The sequence below is a fragment of the Ambystoma mexicanum genome, chromosome 11 (genome assembly GCF_040938575.1).
Source record: "Ambystoma mexicanum isolate Mex_15411 chromosome 11, UKY_AmexF1_1, whole genome shotgun sequence".
NCBI classification, from domain to species: domain Eukaryota; kingdom Metazoa; phylum Chordata; class Amphibia; order Caudata; family Ambystomatidae; genus Ambystoma; species Ambystoma mexicanum.
In genome coordinates, this window is record NC_090934.1 from 410,458,870 (window position 1) to 410,485,495 (window position 26,626).

Below are 26,626 nucleotides of genomic sequence, written 5' to 3' on the forward strand. Positions count from 1 at the left end.
GGGTAATGTCAATGTGGACCTGTGTTCAGCAGGTCCTGTGGCACGGCACAAACGGGATTGGTTTTATGGTGACAAGGTTTTGGGTGTCCAGTGAGGAGGGAGAATACAAGGGTTTTTAGCGAGAGTCCTTATTTTAAAGGGTGAACTGAATGCCATAGCTTTGAATGTGCAGGGTTTGAACTTTATGTTAAGCGGTTTAGGCTGGGTTCCTTTCTCAGAAGACATGGGATGAGGGGAGAGGAGCTGAATTGAGTGGTCATTGAGTGAATTGAAGGTCGCACCTTCCCCAGGCAGAGCTTTCCACCGCTGGTCACCCGGTTCCACGGCCATACAACGCAAAGAATGAACTATGCGATAACTTATGATTTTGCTAATACTGTTATGAACTGTGCCATGTTACACTTTTGCCAATACTGATGTCAATTGTCTAATCATTGTTGAAAAAAAAATGAATTGAAAAATATGAAGGGGCTAGAAGGGGTGTCAGGGTGGTAAAAGGATATAAGGGGTAGGGGTGTGTGGGGGAATAGGTAGTAAATAACTGGGAATGGGGGGATAAAACATGATGCCCATGGCTCCAGATAAGATTTGGAAGTGGGAGTACTTTAAGTTAGGACTATAATGTTTTTAAAAATATTTTGGACAACAGGCAGACAGTTTGCAATTGACGTTCAATCTTTTCCATTAGTACAATTATTAACTTTCTTGCAGGTGTACAATATATTTATGATTCCAGTTATTCATTTACATTTTATGGCATGCTACTGCTGTGTTTCTCTCACGTATTCCCGGAATGGTCCCCAGATATCCTTGGGTCTACTCATTGCCGCTACTGTCCCAATATAACCCTCCTCTCTCTCATGTACATAAGTCAAATCTCTGAGCCATTCATGTATTGTTGGGGCTGATTTGGATGTCCATTGCAATAATATACACTTCTTTGCTACAACCCATCCAATGTTAAACATTCTACGCGTTTTGACATTGACCTTTCCGATATCTCCCAACATGTATTTTTCCCCAGAATAGTATCATTTAGGGGCAACTCCAAAACATGTGAATATTGTCTGCTCCCTCTGCCCCGCATTTCATACATATGTCTGATACTTCCCGGGAAAATCGTGCCACCTTCGCTGGGGTATAATGCAGTCTATTTAATACTTTAAATTGTATGAGTCATAGGCGGGCATTGAGTTAGACGTCCCTGGTTAGGCAGCAGAATCTCTGCCACTTAGTCTTGTATATGCTTGTTGCAATGTCCCTCATCCCTTTTTCCCTTCACTGTGTTGTGTTGTGCCATACTGTCCTGTATCACCCCATGTAGCCATGAAATCAGCACCCATCGCTCATCCCCCAGCACTATAGCCTCTATGCAATTGGAGGGCTGCGGTACCTGGGGAAACGATGGCCACCTCTACCGCACCGCCACCCACATTCTAAAATATTGCAACATCTTGACTGGATTATCTCCCAATTTTGTCTTGTATTATGCCTCAGTTATGAATCTGCACTCTGGGTATAAATAGCCAAACTTCATTACTTTACCTGGGTCCCACGAGACGTGAATATCTATATCTAATGTTGGGGGGAGGCCTGGACGGTTCCACAAAGGAATTTTGCTACTGTATGGGGAGGGTATATCCAAGCGTTTAAATATCCGGTGTTGTGCGCACACCGGGTCAAATGTACATGTATCCATGTAGTGGTCTTCTAAAATGACCGATTTAAGGTCTGTCGGGCTGCTCCATAATGCTCTAGGGCTCTGTGTCATGGACTGGTGTACAGCCGGTACCAAAATCCTGCATAATGAGCCTGAGCCACCAGATACTATAGTTCCAAATCTGGGGTGGCTAGCCCCCCCTCCCCCCCGCGGTCGTATGGTTCAGTTAATATTTCCCAGCTCATGTGGGCTGTCCCACCCTCCCAGACAAATTGTGTTGCCAATGATCGGAGCTTCACAAAGAATTTACGTCCTGGCCATATTGGGATGGTATTGAAGTAATATAGTAACTTGGGCACCACTACCATCTTAAGCAGTGAGACCCTACCGTATAATGACATTGGGAACTCGGACCATACGTCTAATTCCACAGCCAATGCATTGAGATACACTTTGTAATTCTTTTCATATAACAGTTTCTGTGTTCGTGCTATTGTAACTCCCAGATATGTTATGCTAGTTAGAGCCCATCTGAATCCACATAGGTCTTTCGGCTAAGTAGTACCTTCAGTTAGTGGGAACAGCTCCGACTTTGTGGTGTTGATCTTATATCCTGAGTCATGTGTGAACGTGGCTACCTCCTGCATGACGGGTTTAATATTTGACCCAGGGTTCCGCAAATATAATAAGGCATTGTCGGCATACAAGGAAATAATCTGTGGGGGCGGAGGGGCATCCAGTCTTGGTGCAGGGGCAAGGGTGCAGTGCGCACGCTCAACCAAAAAGTGGGTAGAAAAAGTGGCTGATACAAATAGGGTTTTCAGGAGTCTTTCAATTAATGGTTCCATTCGGCCCTTGCATGCCGCCTCAGGTGCCCCATCAGTGCGCACATTATATCTCCTTGAGCACGACTCGAAATCTTCGCATTTGCCTCTCACTTTGTTAAGTTCCATCTTCAAGCTGGCGATATCGCGGTCGTGTTGACCCACCTTGTCTTCCACCTCACCAATCCTTGTCTCTGCTTCATTGATGCGGCCTCTCTCCTTTTCTAACGTTGATTTTAGGGATCCTATGGTCGCGACAATGTTGTCCAGCTTTGCGTTCACTGCCATGAAGCCACTCTGCATGGGCGTTAACAAATGGTCCTCGTGAACATTTTCAATCATTGCTTCCGGTCCGCCACCGTGCCTTTTTTCTTTCCTGTGGCTTTCGTCATGCTGTACTGCTACTTTTAAAGGGATACGTTTCTGTGGGCACCTGAGGTGATGTTGTTCACCTTCCCTGAATTCGGGTTGCTTACGCGACACGTCTGCACCAGGTCCCCTCCGTGCAGTTGCTGCCTCCAATGCTGCTTGGTTGATAGTGTTGTATCTTTATGCAGTTGTTTATGTTAGGGCTGTAATCCTCTCTAATGACCAATGCAACTCAGGGGTCTGTACCTCAGTTTTGGATTTCCTGTATTTTTTCAGATTTTGGCATTCAGCAGGGGGGGTAGTCTCTCATATGCGTGTGTTCCAGTCCTGCCTTCAGTTGCCTCATAAAGATGCCATCTCTTGTGAATGCTTACAATGCATTAATTGAGGAACGCCTTCTCAGGCAACCGTGCCACCCTTTCTAAGTGGGAGCACCAATCCAATTCACTGCCTTCTATTTGGATATGCGAGGGGCAGGAGCAGTCTGTTCTGTGGGGCCCAGTCACGTAGTTATTTTAAGAAATGTCTACACTGTACTGTAGTGCAGTGTCCTCCAAGTTCTGACCCCTATTGTGCCTTCCCCACGTTGTGGCCACTGATGGATTGGCCACACATTCTTCCTCTCAATGTACTGCAGTCCAGGCCTCGTTGGAAGAGCCCCTATGTGCCATGTGCTTGATTTCCTCCTATGAGCGCTTCCTTAATTGTCTTTGTTAAGCAGAGCCGTCTCTGTCACGGTGCATTCTCGGGATGAGCAAGGAGGTGCCCTGGAGGCCCGTTTTTTGGGCCGTCAGGGCCTGTGCTTGTCAATGCCTTGGAGGAGGGGCACTGTGGACAGGCCAGAGGACCGCTATATTACTGCTGGGCACCCCCGCCACCCCGCTATGCTAGTGTCGGTCGGATTTCCAGCTTACTGGGTCTGGGTAAATTGGGCAGTAGAGGGCCCCCAGTCCGGTGCCGTGGCGTTACCTGAGTCTGCAGGTCTGGCGCGTTCCTTGTTCGTTCCTTGATCGTATCTCTGCACCTTTGCTGGACAGGGATACGTTGCGTAGCCTGATTGAGTATCAGGCGCGTGCAGCCCCTTACCCTCACAGGCCACTGCAGCGCCGGTCCCCAGCAGGAGTTCCTCCTCCTACTCTCAGCGGTCTGGGTTGGAGTCAGCATGCACTCTGCACCGTTGAAGTTCCCGTCTGCCACTCTGCTGCTACCATTTCGTTCTGAGACACCAGTGTTCACCCTCCACTTCCACGTACAATCAGCTAACCTCTGCGATGTGAAAAATTCAGTCAGCACGCACTTTTAAGGATGTTTTTATGTTTAGTATATTGCCTGGTACAGAGCTTTCCAATCAGGCAGCCATTTTCTTCACTGCTCAACAGTGCCCCTCAGGATTAAATTATTTTTTGGGAGTAAAATTGTAATTCACATTCCGAATAGGGGTAACTTTGAGGCAAGTAAAAATACATTTTAACTTCAGACAGGCATCACCTTGTAACCCATAATTCTTTGCACCTAGTAATTTATGCAAATTAAAAGATACATTTTTAACTTAAAGTTCCTCTTCACTTTAGACAATAACAATATTAGAGCACATTCCTGTTACACTGCTCCGTTGGTAACACTTTTCCAAACATATCCATGGATATTATATGTGGATAGAAGCAGGGGGCAGGTTACTGTCTGTGAATCGTTTTCTATTTTTGTTGGGGGCCTTTTTACACTATATTTTGTTCGGAATATGTTGAGAGTAAAGGTTTTTGGCAAGCCGCATATCTGTAGGGCCGAATATGCCCAAGAAGCGATACATCTGGTGCCACTTTAATGGGCCCATATCACAAATTGCTGTCTCTAGGCTGCCGCCCTGCAAGCCTGATGCACTAAAAGCAGCGCCATACAGTGCGTTGGGTTTCTGGGTTAGCGGCATGGAGACTGCAGGAGGAGGAGGCAGCGGTGGCAGTTAGAAGGTAAGGGGTGGGAGCGGGGGGGAGTTGGATGGCGCACCAGTAGTGGGGTGAGGGGTATCCCTCCAAATGGGCAGGTATTGGGGGAGGCCTAAGACTGATGTTACAGAAGGCAGCCTTTACATCTGCCATCCGTAACGTAGGTCTGTTGTTCGCGGTTTTCAAACCCCAAACCCATTTTGCATTCACATGTTAAGGGAACCGAATCACAATAGATCAGACAAATGGTCTCCATAACATGAATAGTTTCATATCTGTTTAGCACACTATCAATTTCAGCACTATGTTTTCCTTGGTTATGTTTGTGTGAGTGGCCTCAAGTAAAATGGTCATCCTTCCTAGGCTTCTTCATATGTTTGCAGGGGCCTCTGTTCAGATTACTGTCACTGTTTTAAGGAACTGGATATACTCATTATGAAGTTAAATAGAGGAAGGGTTAACCTAAATGTCCACCATTGATGTAAGGATAGAGGTATATGTAACCCTGACTTGGAGGCTTATTATATGGCCTTGCAGCTTAATTTGTGGATTGTTGGATGAATCAAAGTCAGAATTCCTCATTGCCCAGTGCATACCTCCCTTTGCTTACCGGGCGTTGCTCACTCAAAAAAAGCAATTTATTTTTAAGTAAACAAATGTGTGCCGGAGTCAGCAGCATGTGTGGGTTTTTGTTTTGACAGACAGCAGACAGCTGCTGAGCTACTTCGTGCTACTTCGTGCTGCTCTGCTAGAGCTGGCCTCAGTGATGCAACACTACATGAGCCCTGCGATCCATTTTGTGCGCAGACCACATTCCTTTTGGCAGAGAACCTGCTCCTGTTGTGGTTTCAGATTGTAGAACTAAATAGAATTTAACATTTACAAATGTATTCAGCTAATAGTTATTTGCACCTTATATTTAACTAATAACTGCCTTTTTTAGTGCCATTCCATGTCTGTGTGTGTGATAATATTTGAGCTTTCTCAGTGCCCCTCCTCCCCCCTGGTCTCTTGCAGTGCCTAGGAGTCAAAAGAGGTCTTGCCTAATTCTAAAGCGCTTGGGGGTGCAGTAAGGCGCTAGCTCCTTCCCAACATTAGGCACTGCATTCTGGCCCCCATGGCACAATGCAACCAAGATGAAGTCCCCACGGAGAGCACCTTACCTGTTCAAGTCCTTCAAGGTCAATGCCTGCTGGCGAATCTGTTCCTGCTGCCTCCTTGCCCAGAGAAGACTGAAGTAGCAGAAAACCTATAGGTAAAAAAAATGTAAAGTGATTTTTGCATGTCTGTTTGAATGTAATTGTTTATAGGGGGGGGGAGGGGTGTGTGTGTGTGTGTGTGTGTGTGTGTGTGTGTGTGTGTGTGTGTGTGTGTGTGTGTGTGTGTCTCTTGTTGCGACTGACAATGCATGCATTTGTTTGGTGGGCAACGGGACTGCTACTTACAATGAAAATGCCGGCCTACATTTTGTGAAGCACATCAATGGGATACACTATGGCCATCTTAACACCTAAGGTGGACAGAGCATCATGAAGGTCCTATACAGTAGCAGTACTGATATCTTTTGTGGGCACAGCTTCATGAAAGTGATTTACTGTGGCAATGTTGGCATATGTTAGCGGTGCTCCCAAAAAGTGATGTTGGGTGGCAATATGTATTCTGGGCATAACACTAAAGCAGTTTTCTGCTGGCAGAAGCATCATGAATGTGATACACCATAGCAATGCTGGCATATGTTATGGGTACATCTTCATAAAGGCGATTAAAGGTATCAATTCTAGTATATTGTGCAGGGTTTCGAAAATTGAGGGGTGCTGGGAGCTATTTAGCTCCTGCTTGTAGCTTGGAAGAGCCGGTTTTGCTTGACTGCAACAGCTACCAGGAGCTACTTTTGGCTTTCCAGGCCAAGTAATGCAGAACAGACACACTTATGTGAATTTAAATCTGTGCACTTAGGACAATCTATAGCTAAATGTTAAGATACATCTATACAACATTTGTACATAATGAGCCATAAATAATGGACACAGTGATATGTCTGCATCTTATGTGGAATTTAGATTTTCAGAAAGCTACTATCAGCTCCTGGTTCCCACGTGGTAGCTATTGGTTAATGCTGGATACTCAGGCGCTGCTTTTAGGTCCTGCTTATCAACCATTCATTTCGATCCCTGTTGTGGGTCCAACATCATGAAAGTGATATACAGTTGCAAATCTGGCACAGACAGGTGACACAGCTTCGAGGAGTGCACATATGTTAATCAGTTAGCAACACATTTAGGGACGGGGGATGTTGTTGAGAAGATTTCATGAGATGAATGAACCATGAAATAAAGTCATCATCTACTGGAATATTCTGTGTGAAAAAAGATGTAAAGGCATGCACCAGTGATGTGTAGTTTTACCTTGAAAAATAAGATTTAGAATATGCCAATATTAATATGTATTGTTTAATAAAGAGCACAGTAAAAAAACACTAGTATCACAAGCATTGTTGGGGCCCGATGATGCTGGCAATCAAAGGATCCCTATAGTACGTGTGCCATAATGCATTTGGTGGATATCTAAAAGCCCAGACTGCTGTAATACAAGTGTGAAGCAGATGTAAGATGGGCAGCGGCTAGTCATACTCTAGCCCCTGCCAAACACGCCATTTGGCTTCTGATTTGCAATAATATTTGTCCGGACATAGTGGCAGACTTGCACGAGAAAAAAAGATATTTAAGGTGAGTGTTTATACTCAAGTAAATTGCAGGAACTGAGTAAACTATAATATGAAGTCACCAACTGCAGACTGTGTGATGAGAAAGGAAAATATTGTGTGTACACAGACGCAACAGATCACTGTGAAATACTGTTTTCAGCTGATCCCTTCCTCAAAGTAAGCATCAGATAAAAGCGCATTGAATGACCAAAGTGGGCAGCACTGACAAAACATACAGAAATTCCCTCTCATGATGCCCTTCATACAAGTATCATACGGACATTGCAGACCTTGGACAGATCAAAGTGAGGAACATCTTTGAACTAATGATGACATTCTCCAGACTGTGTAATTTGCACACAGGGGACCCTCCATGCAATTTGTATCACTTGCACTCCTAAGTGCAAATCAAAGTTATAAATGCAGGTGTAATCGCCTGGTTGTCTTTGTTTTTGCACTTCACAGAACAAATGGACGCATGGCAGTTGGCATTTGTAATGGAAAAGGCTGCAGATTTTCTAGGAATTAATTGGTTTTACACCAGCATGAAAATACCATGCGAGCATAAAAGTCGTTTTTGGAGCGGACAGGGGAGTCGGGAAAAGTGACGGGCCCCCCATTGCTATCAAAACCAAAAATGCCCCAGAGTGTAAATAAAGTTGTTAAGACGGGTGTAACACTGCCTGTTTTTGCAAAGCAGCTATTCAAAAAAGGAAGTGATCTAATTGTACTACCATTGTACACTGTCTCTTTTTAAAGTTTTACAATGTTCATTGCCAATTATCTCTTCCAGTAAATATGCTATTCATAACAAGATATTAGACTTATATTACTGAGACAGGAACATTATAAAAACATAGAATAACCATAGAAGGTATTTACAGATTGATAAAAGCCTATCATTTCAAGATGGACAGCCTACTACAGTGATACCCCTATGGGAAAGGGGCAAATACCACCATTGGGGGCTCCATATTGCTTTGAAGGAAGTCAACGTGTATTTTGGGAACATAAGAAGGAATAAAAAGGACTACACATCTTAACATTTAACAAATATAATTGCGATAAAATGTTTGGCTTCTTGAATCAATATATACATATTGTTCACTGGCCTTGGTGCTCATTTGAAATTTTCACAACAGACAAACTAACCTTGACATGTTTGCCACATTAACCACATAAACTGATTCAGATAGACTCGGGACTTGAATGTGAGGTTAGAATGGCTGTGATGTCAGTCCCTCCATTTGGGTCCCAAGAGCAGCCCCACTCAGAGTTGTAGATGGGTCTCAGGGCAAGGAATGCCATGCCCATGCTCAGTGCCCAATGCCCGATGCACAGACATCCAAGGAGAATTATATGTATAGAATAAAAGGAGAGCATTTATCATGAGGCTAGAACCCAGCACCCTTGTCGGATTGTTTCCCCACTGGAGAGTGCTATAACTTTGAGTCCACTCATGTTCTGGCTTTTGGTGCACACCTGAACGCTTATATTTCTGAGAATGGGTGCCTTATGGACAAGGCGTGAACGAGCAAGCCCTTCGACCCCTTTTGAATGATAAGTAGACACCTAGAGGCGAAAAGATAGACAACATCTCATACGGCCTTGTATCATGGATATTTTGTAGCCTTAATAGTCGTGATGTGCTGATGAATTAGATATTCTGGGCGATAAAACAGGCGGATATATCTAAGCATTGTCCTCAAATACAGTAACATGTGTGGCCTTGATCCAACTCTGTAGAGTAACTTAGCATGTACACATGCCATTGTGTGGAGTTGTACAGGTCTGACTGTGTGAATGCATTATTCCAACCTAGTGCACCTGTGTGTGTTTGTGACAGTCCAACAGTGCTTGTCTGGATACGTTTTAGTGATTGCCCCAGGAGAACTATTTAAGTTTAGCTGTGAAAGGGAATTACTATACCTGCCTTACTTAACCTTCCTCCCACCTTTCTTATCTGATTGCATTCACATCCTACCCTCCCTTTCACTTATATTGCGTCCCCTCCTACTGCCCCATGTGGCGTCTGAAAGTAGTTTGTTTTCAAGAAGCACAAAAGAAGTCATAATATATCATCAATAAAATACACTGAATACATTTTTCCAGTTCCGTTATGTGTGTGGTTATAGTGTGCCTTGATGGATTTTGGTGTCTATGGCTGAGTTAGTTCACTTGTGCGCTTTTATTAATATGATTGTGTTAGTTCGTGTGTATGTGTGTGGCTCTGCTAATTCAGCCGTATGTTACTCTATTTGTGTGATACTGTTAGCTCATTTCCGTGAGGCAGTGTTGATGTGATTGTATTAGTTCAGCTGCGACTGTCAAACAGAATTTTAATCTATGTTGAGGTGTGTGAAGGGGCTGTGTTTGTTCAACTGTGTGCAGATGTTTTTAGGAAAGATGTCTCTTTACATCAGCTTTCCTTCCATTTCAATGGACCCTCCCAAACATTTTGCTTTTATTTTTGATTCTGAACTGCTCTTTTTGAAGTGCAGTGAAACCTTCAGCTTCACTACACAGGCCTTTGCTCATCTGTTATGGGGAAACTGGCATGTCCTTCAGGCTGTCAATACTGGGAAACATTGTTTCTCTTAGTCGTTTTACTTTGTTGCCACTTTGGGTAACTTGTTATCATTTTGGAAACTTTTTATCATTGTGCAATGCATTTTATAAAGCAGTGCATTGGGGTACACTTATTGTTTTCCCTACACTTACACTCAGAAGATTTTTGGTTACTCTAGGTGTTCTAAGGGACACGCTGGTGGCAGCAGTTCATACTTGCTACTCTTTGATGTAATTTACCTTACTGCGTTTGGCTACCAACTGTGGCCAGTGTCCAAACATCGCTGTGCCACATGGTTTTTCGTTTGTCCCTTGGCCATCTTGTCTCTAACCCTACTTCCTGGCCTGTGAGGCCAGGACAATCCTTTTATGGACTTCCAGTGTCTGGGGAAAGCAGAGGCTTTCAGCGGGCTACTGCAGAGCCATGGGTTTTTGCTGTCAGGAAGTGGGTTGGGACTGTCTGGTCCCAATCCACAAACTGGTTTCAGTGTGTCTGAGTGGTATTCATGAGTTGTGTCACCAGTGGTCCTGATTGGACCACTGCTAGGTCTGTGTGTGTGGGACAGATCTTTGATTGGCTAGTGCTCTTACCTGTCGTCTTGGATAAGAAGAGGAGCCCTGCACCCATTCTGGAGAGATCCTGGAAGAAACTGAAGGATCCAAGTATCCTGTCCTGCTTGAGACTTGCGAGGAGACTGTGGACCCTTTGGAAGAAGGCCTGGAGACCAATTTATGCTGCTGTCCTGGAAGAGTCCGGTCTTGTTGAATATCGCCAGCAGTCCTGCGAAGGAGCTGCGACCCTTGAGTGGAGGAAGCATCATTTTCGACATCAGCTCGGAGTGCTCTGAAAAAGAGCCTTCGGAAGGGTCGGAGTTTGGGCTACCGTGCTGAAGACGTCGCCATTCCGAATTGAGGCCTGTAACCTCAGGAAATCGCCAGCATGTACTACAAGACTCACCTCTGCCAAATTTTGTGATTCCAGCATCAAAGCGACCCGAGATAGGAGGCAACTCAGAGTGTGTCCTCCTGCGTCATCGTGCATCGGTGGCCATCGTCCAAAACAACTTTCCTGTGTCCAGTCCTGTGCTTAGAGGGGCCCTCCATCAAGTTCTTCTCCATTCTCCAACCTGAAGACCTTGCACCAGCATTTGTCATCCACTGGAGAAGTGCTCGAACCTGCAACCCCTGGGCATCAAGGGCTGAAAATGACAGCAAAAAAGCGACCTTGGACCTTCCTCAGAAGACCTGCCACGTCCTACGAAAAATTGAAGTATGGGGTGAGTTGTAACCATACTTACCTGAACCCCTATCGCCCCTTTTAAACGTTTGGTAACTTTTAGAAACTTTTACAACAGTTTGGTTTTGCCATTGCATGCTCGCGCAAATACTCTGAACGTTGGGGACACTTTGTTAGAATAACCTTTCCTCTACCACTTGGAACTCTTCATTGGACCCCAGAAACCCTACACTAATTTGTAGAAAATCAGTCCTAACGGATGTGTTGGTGCGATTGTGTTAGTTCAATTACAAGCAAACGTGTTTTAGTGATTGAGAATAGGGGAATTGTGTTCAGTTGGCTGTTGACGTGGTTGTGCTAGTTTGACATATTAGTTCAGATGCATGTAGTTGTGTTACTATGGCTCTGCTAGTTCAATTGCGAGTGACCATATTAATGTGGTTGTGTTGCTTCAACTGTGATTGATAATGTTAATATGGGCTCTTACATAGCACATCATGGCATATTCTTCCTGCTTCCAAACAATGTAAATAATAGGGGGTGTTATTAACCAATTTTATAACACTCAATGTATTCGACCTGGAAAGATGAAGGGGTGAGTCAGCCCTGCTGCGTAATTCAAACTTGTGAAACGTGGTCTGACCCCCATGTCTGAGGCAAGCACCTAACCTATACCGTTCTCCACCCGAATATGATTGTATTAGCTCATCTATCTGTGTCAGTGTTGCTTGGATTGTCCGGTACCATGCGAATTAGTGTGACTGTGTAAGTTCAGCCCTTAATGCCATCATTTGTAAATGCACATGAGTATATTTTACTATATCAAGATGGAACAGAAATATCAACATTTTGGACTAAAGTAGAGGGAACATTAAAGAAAGTTGGCCTGGTTGCTTCAGTCATGTGTGGATTGTGTTGGTTTGGTTGTTGGGATTGCGTTGGTGTGATTATGCAAGCTCATCTTGGTGGCATTGTTAATGTGATGGTTAGTTCCTCAGATGTTTACTATTTTGATGTTTGTAATTTCTGGTGGTGTGTTTTGCTCTGGGTGGGTGAGCGAGTAAGACTATTTAGAAAGCATACACTGTGGGCTAGTTTGCCTGTTGGCGCTGTTAATCACAGACCAGACAGAGTAGGAGAGACTGGCTAGCTATTGAAAATCAAGGTTTTTATCTGCATGTGGAATAACTGATAGTTGGCTTTGGGATAGATGGGCCCCGGACACTAAAGCAGAGTCGTCCTCTATTGAAAAAGTGAAATCTGGGTGTGGTCGTAATGTATTTACCGCTGGTACAGATAGTAGGGATCTATCTATGTAGGAGGCAGAGTATGTTAAATTGAATTGGGGATTTTTAACAGGGTGGAGCTAAAGGGCCTTGCAGGTTGCTGAGACTCCCTTTGGAGAGCCCAGATCCAGTCAACCACCACATTCTTTTTGTGGGAAAGGCTGGAGACCACAGAAGGACCTGATGGCATAATCGATGAGTTGATCAAGGAGCCTACTACTAGGCGTCTGAGATCCCGGGGATGTATTGGAGAATTCATCTGTTTCCCTAAGTGGAAGAAGCTGGCTTCTTTGACTTTATTTATGTGAGGGATGAGAGTCATGATGGGCCTTCCAGAAATCACGATTTGTGACAGGTGTCCTTGAAGTTGACAGAAGGAAAAGAAATACAGAAAACGGAAAAGGAGAACATATTTTGAGTTATTCATTTAATCTCTGCACTTTGGTTTTAAAAACATTTTGAAATGAGGCCTGTGACATGCCCATTTGGATGCCCGGGCCTCAGTTCTCCGTCCTCTCTTGATATTTGGGTCCTTTTATTGATGTTTTGTAACGTTCGATGGACGTCTGGCGCCTTCATAGCTGGCACGCTGTTTCAAGGCGCTGAAGATGAAAAGGAGAGAGTGCGAAGTTGGAGAGGGAGCAGAGGGAAGTGTGCAGACAGTATATGCAGTGTTGCCCGTTTAAGAGAATGAGTCATGACTCGAGTTAATAAAAAGGGTCTCTGTGCGCACGTTCATTGTGTGCTGGGTGAACCGTGTGATCATGGCTGTTGAGTACACCATGTCCTGTGTGCCCACAGTGCCAAAAGTTGAACGGGCTTTGTGCCCCCAGTGCCTGGACCCACGAGCCGGACACCACATTGGCGATGAGGATGGCCTTAACCTTCTCCGAAACAGCGCTTCTGCTGAGGGGCGTCTCGTCTCACTCGCTACACAGCAACACAGTAACACTCGGCCCACTTTGTGCGGTCCATATGTGCGGCTGTTTTTAAAGGTAGTCTCCTCCCACACAGAGCGCAAACGTGGAAAGACTACAGGTAGCACTCTGTAACACTCGGCCCACTTTGTGCGGTCCATATGTGCGGCTGTTTTGAAAGGTAGTCTCCTCCCACACAGAGCGCAAATGTGGAAAGACTACAGGCAGCACTCTGTCACCAGGCAAGTGAAAATTACTGGCAACAAGGGATCAAGAGCTTTTAAAGTGAGCACCACCACACCACACAATGTGCACCACCCACTTCCCCTCGTTTCTTTTAAACCTTGGGGACTTGAGGCAGCCTACGAGCCACAAACGGGTCATACAAACCAACACTGTGATGTAACCAAGGTGGGGTCCTTCCACCACACAGCACGCAGGAACCAGGTAGGTTACAGATAGTTATTGCGTCCAGTTGTACAGGTAAGTTCATCAAGTACATAGGAAGAATAACACTGGCCCATCCACCAAGCTCACTCTCTCTCCCCATCTCACACCTTGGAACCGCCAGACTCAAAGATCCACACTCAACACCAACATTCCACCCACTAGAGATTCCACAGCGCCAGCACATTACACCAGCACATTACAACACATGGCTATTAAAGGAGCCATACCACAACAATCAAACATCATATTTGTATCTGATCTGCCCTCGATCCACAAAACATTGCTAACATTTTCTCACACCCAAGCTGTTTCTCCCGAGCGCTTTCAGCCAATTTGACTGGTCACAGCTTACTTACGTGGGCTGTTACATATTTACATACATTTTTTCACATCTTGAACACACGCATTGTTCAACTATGCCGTATGGCCGCGTCATTACACGGTAAATGCATAATGAGTACTGAAGGAGATATAATTTAAGATTCCGTTGAAACTCCACGGACTGTTTTGGTCATTACAACTCATAAGGATTTGCCTGCCCAGGGAGTTGGCTCTCACAAATTAAAACAGGCCAAACAAGTTAAAATTACCTTCTTTTGCCAAGCAATAGCGTCTGAACAGGATTCAGGCTCTCATCCGAAAACTGTGCCAATGGCAGTGTGCGAGATTATGAATTCATCTATAGTCACCATCAACGACTTTGAAATGATTAATCCAACTGTCCCGTTCAACAAAACAAAGGCTGGCTTCTACAGACACCTCTCGGGAAAACCAACCAGAGGAAAACATTGGCAGATCGATAACGGTTACAGCTGTGATGGCAACCCCTTGTGTTTCTTTTGTTGACAATCCTCTGCTGGTCAACAGGTTGGATACCAGTGTGAACAGAGAGCGGGACAATTCGATCGTTCTAGATTAATCATTTTCACGCCTCTGCAGGGAAATGGGCGATTTAGGTGATAAGAGTGGGATGGATTGCATCACAAATGGCACCTTATCTCAGGCTACAAATGAAGGCAGCCTGTTGGGATGGGACATACAAGCTTTGGGGAGAAAAATGTTGGGAAGAGGACACGATCTTCCCACACCCCCAAGCGCTTCAGAATAAGGCAAAGGCTGCCACAGGTACTGTGAGAGACCAGGGCGGAGGGAGGTGCCCTTAAAGGTTTCTACATGATTACATTAGTGCATGCTTCCTAGATGCAGTGCACATGTGGGGATAGCAGCCATCTTAGATATTAGCAGCCATACTGTAGCACAAAGCTTAAACACAGAATGGCAGTCAGCACCCCAGGCCTAGGCCAGGAACAGGAGTAAAGGAATAGGTTGTATCCCAGGCACTGATGAGAAAGGCCAGAGCTACACAGATCCATAAACCATTCATTGTCCTAAAATGTTGCCAGCCTTCGCGCCCTGGGAAGAATGTGCCCTGCAAGGCTATGGGAGGAGGACTGAGCGTCCTTGTACGATACGATCCCAGGAGAAGGAGGCCACAGGCCTCTGACCCCCACCTGTCCCTATTCTAAGTTATGGCACCCAAATTCCCCCGCTTTAGGACCTCTGAATTCCAAGGTGCCAGCCAGCCCCAGACCACTGATCATAAATCTGTTAGATCCCTGATCAATCAAAAAGATCAGAATGCAGAGCCTTCCTGCCTTCACTTCGGATCTATGTGATCCGACCACAGCTGATTTTCCAACGGCTGGAAAGTTTGCATGCGAAATGTGCAAACCACCAAAGGTTCACACATTTCCCATGCGAACACACGTACACAACCCCCACATACCCATACCCCCCACCCACACCCACAACACACCCACGACACCCCCCAACCCACACCCTCAACACACCTCCACCCACACCCCCAACATAAACATACCCTACTTACCTTTTTCTTCACACTGAGTCCCTGCAGCGCCAGTTCCCTTTCACTTCCGTGATCGGGAACTGGCACCGCAGGGTCCTTTTCTTTCTTTCTTTTTTATGGGGCTGCAGTGGTTTCCCCCCCACCCCCGCTCACTATACAGTATAGTGTAGTACAGTATACAGTATAGTGAGCGGGGTGTTGTGTGGGACACCCCCAAAGTCTTTTTTTTATACTTACCTATAATACTCTACACTCTCCTTCTCTCCTCACATCTCTGACATCTCTAAGAAGTCACACTACCAGATGCACCTCCTCAGAGGTATTCTTCCTTTCCTCTCCTTCCCCCAGAAGCTCACAGTCTCCAGAGCTCTCGTTCTCTCTGACTATTGCAATAGCCTCATTCTAAATCTTCCTGCTTCTACTCTCGGCCCCCTACAACTTATCCAGAACAGGACCGCAAGACTTGTCCTTGGCCTCAAGCCCAGAGATCGTATCTCTCCAGGACTGAAATCTCTGCACTGGCTCCCAGTGGCTGCAAGGATTAAGTTCAAAACCCTCTGCATCGTCCACAAGGCCTCCTGGGGCCGGGGGCCTCAATATCTTCAACTCTCTCTCCCCAAATACCTTCCTTCTCGAGCTCTTCGCTCATCTACCTCAAACTCCCTCAGGGTCAGGCGCTTCTCCAAGCAACGAGTTGGTGGTAGATCTCTTTCTTCGGCTGGTGCCTCCCTCTGGAACAGCCTCCCTGCCTCCCTGAAACTTGAGGAGAATCATCTTCGGGTCCGAAAGCACATCAAAACCTTTCTCTTTGCTTCTGCTTTTTCTCCTCCTCTCCATTGCTAACTTCCTGGCTGGCACTGAATTTGTACTGGTTACCTGGTCACCCGCTGATCTCGGGCCCAGGTCCCCTCCCCTGCCAGTCGCACTCCTGCACTGCCCTCCTGGCAACACCCGCACTTGGGGACTGTTTCTGTATCCTACAGTCCCACTACCAGCACTTGACACCTGGTGTCGGCACTTATCCTTGCACTTGCCACCTGCTGCCCGTACGTTAACTTGCTGTTTAATTTTGTTTCTTTTACCCCATGTACTGCACTGCCCTCTCCCCTTTCTCCCACGCACTTCTCCTCCTTTCCCTTCCCATGCAATTGTGCGATCTGAATGACACCTGGCCTAGTAGGATCGTTGTCTGCCCTCCCTTGCCTCATCACACCTTGAAACACTTGTGTATAGGTGTGTTATAAATGCCATATCATATCATATATCATAATGCTACCACCAAAGGTCCGAACTTCTGGTGTACGAACCTTTGGTGGCAGCATTTTTAGGACTTTTTGTCCATGCAAACTTTTGGATGCGGTCCGTTTGTACAATTCCTTCACTTCTAGGTCATGTGATTTGTGCTGCGAGGTGCATGGAGGGATGAGATTACAGTCCAGAATGAGGGTAGAAGACCTTAGAGAGATGCCAGCCTGTCTGGGAGCGAGTGAAGTGTGTAAGTATGACCTCGACTTTCCCACTGGCACCTGTCTGCTTATACCAGGTGCACTATTACATAGACAGAGATGTGTTTTTTTGTTTACAATATGATTGCCACTTGCCCGCCTTCTGACAGATGACGACTGCTGCATCACCTGCGTAGAAGAAGATGGACGGACGGGTCTGGGTCCAATGGTCTGGCATCCCCTATCGAGCCGGTAACCTATAGTTAGGAGCGCACCAACCAGCCGGATGGGTTTCTACTGTATGTAATGATGTCACTGATGACGCTGTGCACCTTCATAATGTGCTGCTCCTGCAGATTTTGCCAGAACGTTCCATGTGAGCAGAGTTCTTTGTTGGTGCTTCCATTGTTGTGTGGAAATAAACTTGTTTTCCTTGCAAGAGGTGTATTGGGCTTTTTTTCATAATGGGTTGCATTTTTTCTGGTGTGTGTGTGTCTAGGTGCTTTCCTACAAAACCCACCCTAAAGACGTCATATATCACTGATTTCTTTACCCCCAGGAATACACAAATTAGGCGTGATTGCAACATATTGCCAAATGTTGATTTCCTAGCCACACTCCATTTCAGCTTTACACTTGGCCCTTGAATCCTTGTTAAGACTGTATGATAACATCAAGGATACAGTACAAGACAATGCCACAAAAATGTCAGCATCTGATTATAAATGACAGTCTCTGCTGGATCATGTTAGAACAACCAAGGGCAAGCCGTTGGCAAATAAACCAGATGTTCTGGCTTTTGATTTGGACATGGACAAATCAACACTAAAAGAGCCGACTATTGCAATTGTCATCAGTCAAACATCTAGTAGCCCATCACCACTAGTGGACTGTTACACAGGGTTGAGTGCATCACCAGTACTGTTCGATACGCCAAGACTAGAGGATGACCCAACGGATGTCAGGATGCGAGATAGCACAAATCAATCTGTGGTGGATAGCTTGGGACCAATTCCAAAGCAAAAAAAGCAAGGAGAAGAAATCGCCTACAAAAGAAAAAGAAAAATGACCAGAGGTTAATTGAAACAAAAATAAATCTGCACCAAAATAATTGCGTTAATTACCATCAGAGGGTGAGGTCATTGACCTAAGCTCCCAGGGTTCAAGATCATGCCCTTGACTGTTCCAACTACTATGAAGGGCACCCCCGCAATGGGTCAATTTGTGGAAAAGGATAATCAGAGCAAAATGACCACCTTTGTGAGACCCACAAGGGAGGAGGTCTCCAGTCACATAGAGCCTAGTGGCAATTGTTCCTACATTCACAGGATGGACGAACACACTGTGAAACTTTAACTAGATCTGCAGTGCCAGCTCAGAATGCTTATGTGCAGGGCCCAGGGGTGCAGCTAGACATAGCAACATCAGCCATGCCTCACAATTTGTATTTAATAGAATTAAGGTCACAAAAACTATTGGCTGGGAAAACATCATGGACATAAATGGAGACCTGACAACAAATAGGGGCAAATTACTGGAAATCTTCCAGGCGGTTCCTGCACTACGTGCTTTGTACACAGGAGATATTGATTGCGTAGCATTCCCAGAACAAGGCAACGATCGTTTGGGCCATTATTTTTATTCAAACATAGTGGTTAGGCTGGTCTTGGATGAGCGACAGATACTAAGAACCCTGGGGCTTGACCGATATGAGCTCAAACAGAAAACAGGTTCATCTGCTTGGCCACTACATCAAGAACAAGGAGGCTCTGGGGAGCTTACAAACACAGCTAGGATCTACCTCTGCCTTCCAATACAGAACCGGCTCAAGTTTGGTCTTGGATGAAAGGCAGCTATAAAAATGTTTGCTAACTCCAGAGACAGTCCAAAGCATCTTTGACCCTGTGCCCCTATCTATAGCCTCTTGGAATGTTTGTGCGTTCACTAATGTATCAGGAGCCTTCCAATCAACCAATTTTCTGATGGACAAGCATGTTCTGATGTTTCAGGAAACTATGGCACTACAACATTTCGATTCAAAACATTCACTAAAATGGACAACAGAGGGAAGTCAGGATGCCCTTCTGGTGGACTGGCAATATCAATCGATCTAAACATCAAAGCTACATAATAAGAAATCAAGGCTGGCAACGAGGTTCTCCTGGCAGTTGAGCTGCTTGCTGAATCCATGGGCATGGAAATCCTTCCAATAAATCTATATTGAATTCCAGAAACATCACTAGTTCCTCGTTGCAAGCAGCTTTGTATTTGACTATTAACAACTGGTTAGAAGGGGGGCACTCACATTCCATTATTATAGGAAGGGACTTCTACTCAGACTGTGTTGAGGGCGCCAAACTAAAAGACAGTTTGGCTATCTCATTGTCGGCTCCGTCAAGCTGCATTGCATGTGGTTCTGATTCGAATTTCTATGTGCAAGGTCGGGGTATGAGTTTGTGCTTGCCTGTGGTGGGTGGAGGGGGGCTCCACCATACAAAGAGCTTTACTTGGCATAGAGGAAATGTTTCCTCGTGTATCCCAGGGACTGCATTCTCTGTGCAGTCCCATTATTATAGAGAACATGGTAATGAGTGACCATGCACCCTTGCAACTCGACTTGCACTTGCCAATCAAGCTGCACAGCTTTTACCCACACATACCTAAGTTATTACTGGCTAAGGGTGGCCTCTCAGTAAAGTGGAATGCAACAAATGATGGTGGTTTCTCGAAGGCTCTGAGGAATGTAACAAGTATTGGGAAATCAATGGGAGAAACCACGTCACACCCATTTTCCACTACAAAATTCAACACTACATTGTTGCAGCGTTTGAAAGTACAACCGGAGAAGAGTAAGACGTCGGGGCCCAGAAAATTCCTGCATACATACCATGTTAGGGTTGCAGAGGTGAACACGTGCAAGAAAATAACGCCAAGGGATCTGCAGTGTGAACAGCTTCCACTGAATGTTTAAAGGCTCAAAATGAAGTCTATTCAACAGGGCTATACAAACTACATCAAGTCATTACAGATACAAATGTACAATAATGACAATTGTAATATTCTAGAAAAACTTAAAAATAGCAATACTGCTGAATGTTGGGCTCCTACAAACAATAAGGTGGGTGGGTTCCAAGTGATTATGCCATGTCCCATCTCAGATCAGTTGTGGACTGACTTCTACTCAGACAAGTATGCAAAACCAGAGAGGGTCATCTAGGTGGACCATAGGATTGTTGGGCCAATGGTTCCTGGAGTGTGTCCATGGGATGAATACAACAATGTATAGGCCATTAAAAAAGGAACGTTGTCGAGGGTGCCTGGCCCAGACAGCCTAGCTCCAGTTGTCATCAACATTGACACCAGACTCTGGGTGGGCCCTTTGGAAGTGTTTTTCAAATCCATTTTTGCCACTCATCGTTTACCTCTGACATGGCTTGAGTCAATTAATCTCCTGATATATAAAAAAGGGGATCTTAACAACTATAGGCCAATAGCACTCCTGGATGTGTCAAGCAAGATCTGTGCGTCTCTCTTCGTGAGGGACTTAAATGGCTGGTTGACGAATCTAGGTGTTGTTGCCCACTTCCAGGTGGGTTTTAGCACCTGCATGGGCACTGCTCTAAACGCAACCCTTATGGCACACTTTCCAGCAGTTGTCAAAAAAGTTTCCACCAATAAATCGTACATGTCATCTATAGATATATGCAGTGCCTTTGACAGAGAAACACTGTGGAACAAATTGTTGGCTTGGGGAGTGCTGTTGAAATTGGTACAACTCCTTGCAACTATGCACAAAGGGATCTCCATCAAAGTCAGGTTGACAAGAGAGGGTATGGTGTCAGGATCAGTCAAGACTTTTGGAGGTCTGAAGCAATGCTGTGTCCTGGTCCTTGCCCTCTTCATCGTTTACATACCTGACATCGATAACCTCTAGTCATCTGACATCACTTATGCAGTCAAGCTGGATCATCTTAAACTTGACTGGCAGGCTTTTGCTGATGACTGGATATGTTTTGATTGCAGCAAAAACGTTATGTGTTTGTTCAATATGCCACGCATAATAACCTGCTGGTTAACCGCAATACATCAAAAATCGTCATTTTTAGAACTAAGTCCAGGCCAAAGACTGTGTAATGGAAGGTGGGAGATCAAAGGCTGTAAAGAGTTCTATCCATCAGATACTTTGGCTACAACTTAACAAATGGTGGCTCTATAGTTGAGTCGAAGAACTCACTAAGAATCAAATCTGATCTCCAATATCCCAGCTAAAAAGACTACACAATCAATTGTTCAAGTACTTACTCCTTCCACTAATTCGAATCGATTTGGCTTAAGTAGAGCCAATACTTCTCTATGGTCTGGACATGACGCTGATGGAGCTGGGTCTGCACTTATACACCTTACAGGGCATAATCTGGAAGGAAACCCTGGGAGAGTCTAAATCCATCTCAAATGTCGTCACTAGACAAGAATTGGGGTTGCTTTCATTACAGTATAGGGTTTTCTGCAGACAGCTGTCAAGTTGTGCTAAAATCAGGGGTGTACTGGGATTCAAAACAGGCCGTGGAAATCATTTTCAAAATGGCCCCATACTATACATTTTCAGCAAGCCCAGCCCTTTTCCGATGAGAACATTTAAAAATAAAATAGGCTACCACATAAAAGAGGTCCAGAGTGCAGAGGCCTATCGGGAATTCTCCAGAGTTCCCTATAGGCCAGTCCACCCCTTGAAAATAATAAGTGCTCCAGCAAATTCCTTGTATATGGACTTGGGGGAAATCTTAGAATCTAAGTCCTTGGATTCTGTCAAGTTCTTCAAGGAAAAGATGACTAAGCTCTTAAATGACATCTAATCGTCAGAGGAAGAACTTCTTTCTAGGCCGGTTAAAACAAAGGGAAAGCTATTCACTATGGACTGGTCTGAAACTATGGAACGTCTCAATTATTATCATACCTACAAATATGCGAAATTCGTAATGAAAAGAGTCAATAAACCAAAATACAGCTATCTCTTTCCCTGCAACAAGGTACGCAGTTTATACTTGCGTTTTTACCAAAGCCAACTACCTACCTTAGAAGGTACTGATAGCTGGAAAGATCGACCAGACCAGTCCTTGAATTGTGGACTTTGCAAGTGAATGTCTACGCTAGAAACACCTAGGTATTTAGTTCTAGATTGCCCAAAACTAACTAACATCAGAACACACTATTTTAAACCGGTAGTACCGGAGGAAACAATCTGGTTAGGAGAAATGTTTTGGACACGTTTAATGTGGGGCGAGAGTGTCACATTAATCTTGGCGTTGTATAGATTTCTTCTGGAAGCATTCAAGAATCTCGATGAAGGACTGTAAATTCCTAAGCAGTAATGTGTATGTTTTATACTGTTTCTTGATTTTAATATCTTCTTTGTATTAGCATGATATTACACTTTCTTTTTCTTTATAGATTTTATGAATAATTAAATGTTGTAATTCTTGCTTTGATGGAATGTTTTGTATTTGAAAGGTTTCATTTTACAAACCATAACACAATTTTAAAAAAGCAACAAAAAAGAGCTCTTCGGCCTCAGTTGTTTGTGTATACTTATATTTTTGTGATGCTGTATGTTGGGATGTTGTGTGGTTTTCACAGTACGTGTGGCAGGCCTTGTGTCCCCCATCCTCTCGGGTCTCTTGTTGTGTTTGCTATCTTGAAGGTTCGCAATGCAGCGTGATGTCGTATGAGATTGTGATGCGTGTGTTTCTGTTTGCCATGCTGTGTTTATTAACGAGTGTGATGCAGTGGTGGAAATGCAAAAAAGGAACTAGTGGTACTCTGGCTGCATCCAAAAAGGAGTGAGTGGGATGGTCGGACAAATGGTTAATGGCTGTAGTGGGGTGGGGTGTGACCAGGATCACACACATTGGCTCAAATAGTTGGATTTCAAGTTATAGAGTAATAATGTCTTAGAGAGTTCACTTACAAAAAATATAAATTGCATAATAAAGGCACAAAATGTAAATCCTTATAGCAACATGGTAAGCCAAAAGAATATTATTGTAGCTTTAATTTTCAAATCCCTCTACTTTCCGTGATTTAAGACATGCAATAAAAGTTGTGTAATAAACAAAGATAGATATACAGATTATTTGTCACAAACTACGTTATTCGTGATGTTCAACATTTGATTAATAACTTAAAGCAACTTTATTTTTTGCATGTCACAATAGTAGACATCATGGCTACGGACACATCTTTAAATGGGCCCTTTGTGTTGCTCACTTTAACTATCAGAACTGGAGCTCTGCGAGCTCTTTGAGTTGGAAATGGCCATCGTGCATATGCATGGCTCTGCCAGTGATAAAGAAACGTGTTTGCAACCGGAGCACCCTGGCGACCTGGGAAACTGGTAGTGCTTGAATGTCCGGCCTGAGCCAGTCTACATTTGACTCGGGAAAAGAAAGTGTCCAGAACACGTTTCTTGAGCCTTTGAACTAAAGGTACGCCCTGTCAAAATGAAAAGAACTGGTGGTACGGCGGCGTCCCAATGATTTATATCACACTTCCATCTCTGGTGTGGTGCGATGTGTGGTTGTCACCTTACCTGCTTCGGATCGTCAGTCCACGTTCTCTCTCGTTCCTTCTTTGTTGTGTTGTTGTCAAAGTGCCAGCTTCTGCTCCTCCGTTCAACGGTCTCTTGTTCCGTTTTCTGTCCCAAACCGCGGACCCGGAGCTGTCAGTTTTCACTCGGAGAACAGGCTGCCATTGATTGGTGGAGCTGGACCAGCTGCAGCCAATCAAAAGGTGACTTGGACCCAGCCCCTAGAGTGAGGCCGCTGATTGGTCAGACATGTCCAACCTTATTTGGGAGTGGAGTTAGAGAAAAACAAGGTCGCGTTAAAGGGGCAGAGTACGTGTATTGCCCAGGGCAACTGTTCAAATGGTACCAAAAGTGGTAAACACAACAGCACCTGATATGTAGAGAAGTGCAGCACGCAGGTGGCAGCTGCAAAGGAGTCAGTAGGACCATGCAATCTGAATTCACGTGTGCCAGCAATTGAAATTCGTTTATGGGATGCAAAGGGCGGCGTTTTAAAAACAACCCTCAAGCAAAGAAGTAACTAAAATCTAGTAAACTCATAAGTGATACACATCAGACCATATTCCAGCATGAATACCAGACCTCTGGGTCAACGAATTTCATATACTGATTGGGTGTCCACCCGATGCAACAGGAATAAAGGTGCATGCACACATAAGCAAGCATACCTTGTAGGAAACCCTAAGCACGTGAACACATTGTTTCACGCAATACTCTCTGTGGGCTACTGTACTAATAACACCTAGACTCATACAGTGGCCTTGTTAATACTCAGACTCAACCAGAACTCGGTGCTAGTAGTGATGCCGATGCGCCAATTACTTAGCGACAATCTTCATTACTCCTAGTGCTATTCTTCCTCGTCCCAGTCCTTACATTACCCCTACCTCAAACCTTTGAATCCACTTTCCCACACTCATCAACTTACTAGTGACGGCTCCAACAGCCTGGATTGGCTGGCCACCCGAGGGGGCAGGCGTACGCACTGTAATGAAGATGAGAAGGACTAGAAGTATTGGAAATCACAAAATAATCTGAGCGTTACCTCCACGCTCCTCTTCCGTGTCCTAATCCTCACGCTTGAAGCATACCAAAGAGAAAGCCAATTCATTCCAGCAGAGACCACACAGGACACAGAGGTACTGCACAAACCATTAATGAACTGTGCTAATGATTAACCATAGAACTATGCAATACTGTCCATGTACAAGGAGCTGATAGGGTTGAACAAAATGGAAAGAAGATGTCCAAGTGGCCACCGTGCAACTGTCTAAAATAAATGCACCATGTGCTTCCACCCAAAAAGCAGACCACCACCACCATGAGCCAGATGAAATGAAGAGGTCACCTTCGGTCTGAAAGTGGGGCCACATATCAGGGGGTCCACTATAAGAGAAAGCACAAGGTAGGGAGGTGAACAGAGGATGGTTCCCAGTTTCCCAATCTTACGTACCGATGTGATGGCAACCAGAAAGGCAATCTGTAGAGTGAGGAATTTTACATCTGCAGATGCAAGAGACTCAAAAGGAGGACCCTGAAGAGTTGCAGAGTCCACAGCACAGCTGGAAGATTCCAATTCGGGGTCAAAGATCTCACCCTGTTGCAAAGGACAGCAAAACCTTTCAACAGGCGAGTCATGACAGGAGCCGCCACCCGAATAGCCCTCCCAGCCCCCCACAAGGATCACAAAAAGCTCAGGTCATGGACCACAGTGCCCTGATTGAGGGGTAAGACCTCTTGCTTCCAGCACCAAGCCACGAAAAAATCCCAGTGTTGGGCATAACATTTGAGGGTTGTTGGTTTACAAGAGCTCTCCATGGTAGTTGACATGCTCTCCTGAATGCCATGGTGTGTCAATCATTCTGTTTCAACAGCCAGGTCCACTCCAGTGTCAGCTGTGGATCGGCAGAGAGCCTTCTGGACCCAGAACTGGAGGATGGTCCTGGGGTAGCCGCAAAGGTGAATGGTCATCAGGGAATCACCAAGACTACCTGTGCTCTAATCTCCCTGATATCCAGGGGCATCCAAGAAACCAGAGTGATCATGCTTAAACTAAAGTTCTCAGCCACTGAAAGGACAGGGCATCTGCCCCCAGGTCACCGGTTTCCAGAATCTTAAACAAAACCGGGGAAGAAGGCAATTTCATTTATTTATTGAATATTTATAAGCCGCCTGTACAGAAAGATAGTGTTTTCAGGTGCCAAGATACCATTTCCAGGCGAGGCAAACATGTCCATCTCTGGCTGACCCAATGTCCAGGTGATTCATTTGAAGGCAGTTGCAGAGGAAGTCGGAAACACCTAGCTCAGGTTTCCACCATTGAATTCTCCACCTTGTGTATATGTAGTGTGTTGTAATGGAACCTTCGAAGGTTTACCTACGTCCAAGGTTCCAGATTCTAGTCAGTTATTACTGGCGGAAGAGACCTGCTGGGTGGGGTTTGCCGACCAATAAAGCCCTTTGCTCGACCCCCATCAGCCAAAGCATTCGACGAGTCTGGCACAGGGGACTGCTGCACAAGATGATTGGCCTGGGATTTCCGAACGACCTGGTGAAGACGATTGCAAGCTACCTGGGAGGCTGCGCCTTCCATGTCGCCATGCGATCTGAGATGTCCTCATCACATCCCATCCGAGCAGGTGTGCCACAGGGATCGAACCTCAGACCCTTCCTGTTCAACCTCTTCACCAACGACATCCCGACAGATCTCCACAAGACAGACCTGGTGCTGTATGCAGACGATGTTGCAGTCATCTCCCAGTCATTCAGCGAAAAG

At 45.1% G+C, this 26,626-nt stretch overlaps 1 protein-coding gene across 1 annotated transcript in view; it reads right to left on the minus strand.

Annotated features, from left to right (window-relative positions):
• The window catches only part of LOC138503459 (SPRY domain-containing SOCS box protein 3-like), a 102,563-nt gene extending 78,558 nt beyond the window's left edge, over window positions 1–24,005 (minus strand). The window contains exons 1-2 of the mRNA XM_069623209.1: window positions 23,854–24,005; window positions 5,957–6,042 (exon numbers count right to left, since the gene is read on the minus strand). The gene's annotated coding sequence lies outside the window, so the exon portion shown is untranslated. The remainder of the gene's footprint in view (window positions 1–5,956; window positions 6,043–23,853) is intronic.
• Between the last annotated feature and the right edge of the window lie 2,621 nt (window positions 24,006–26,626).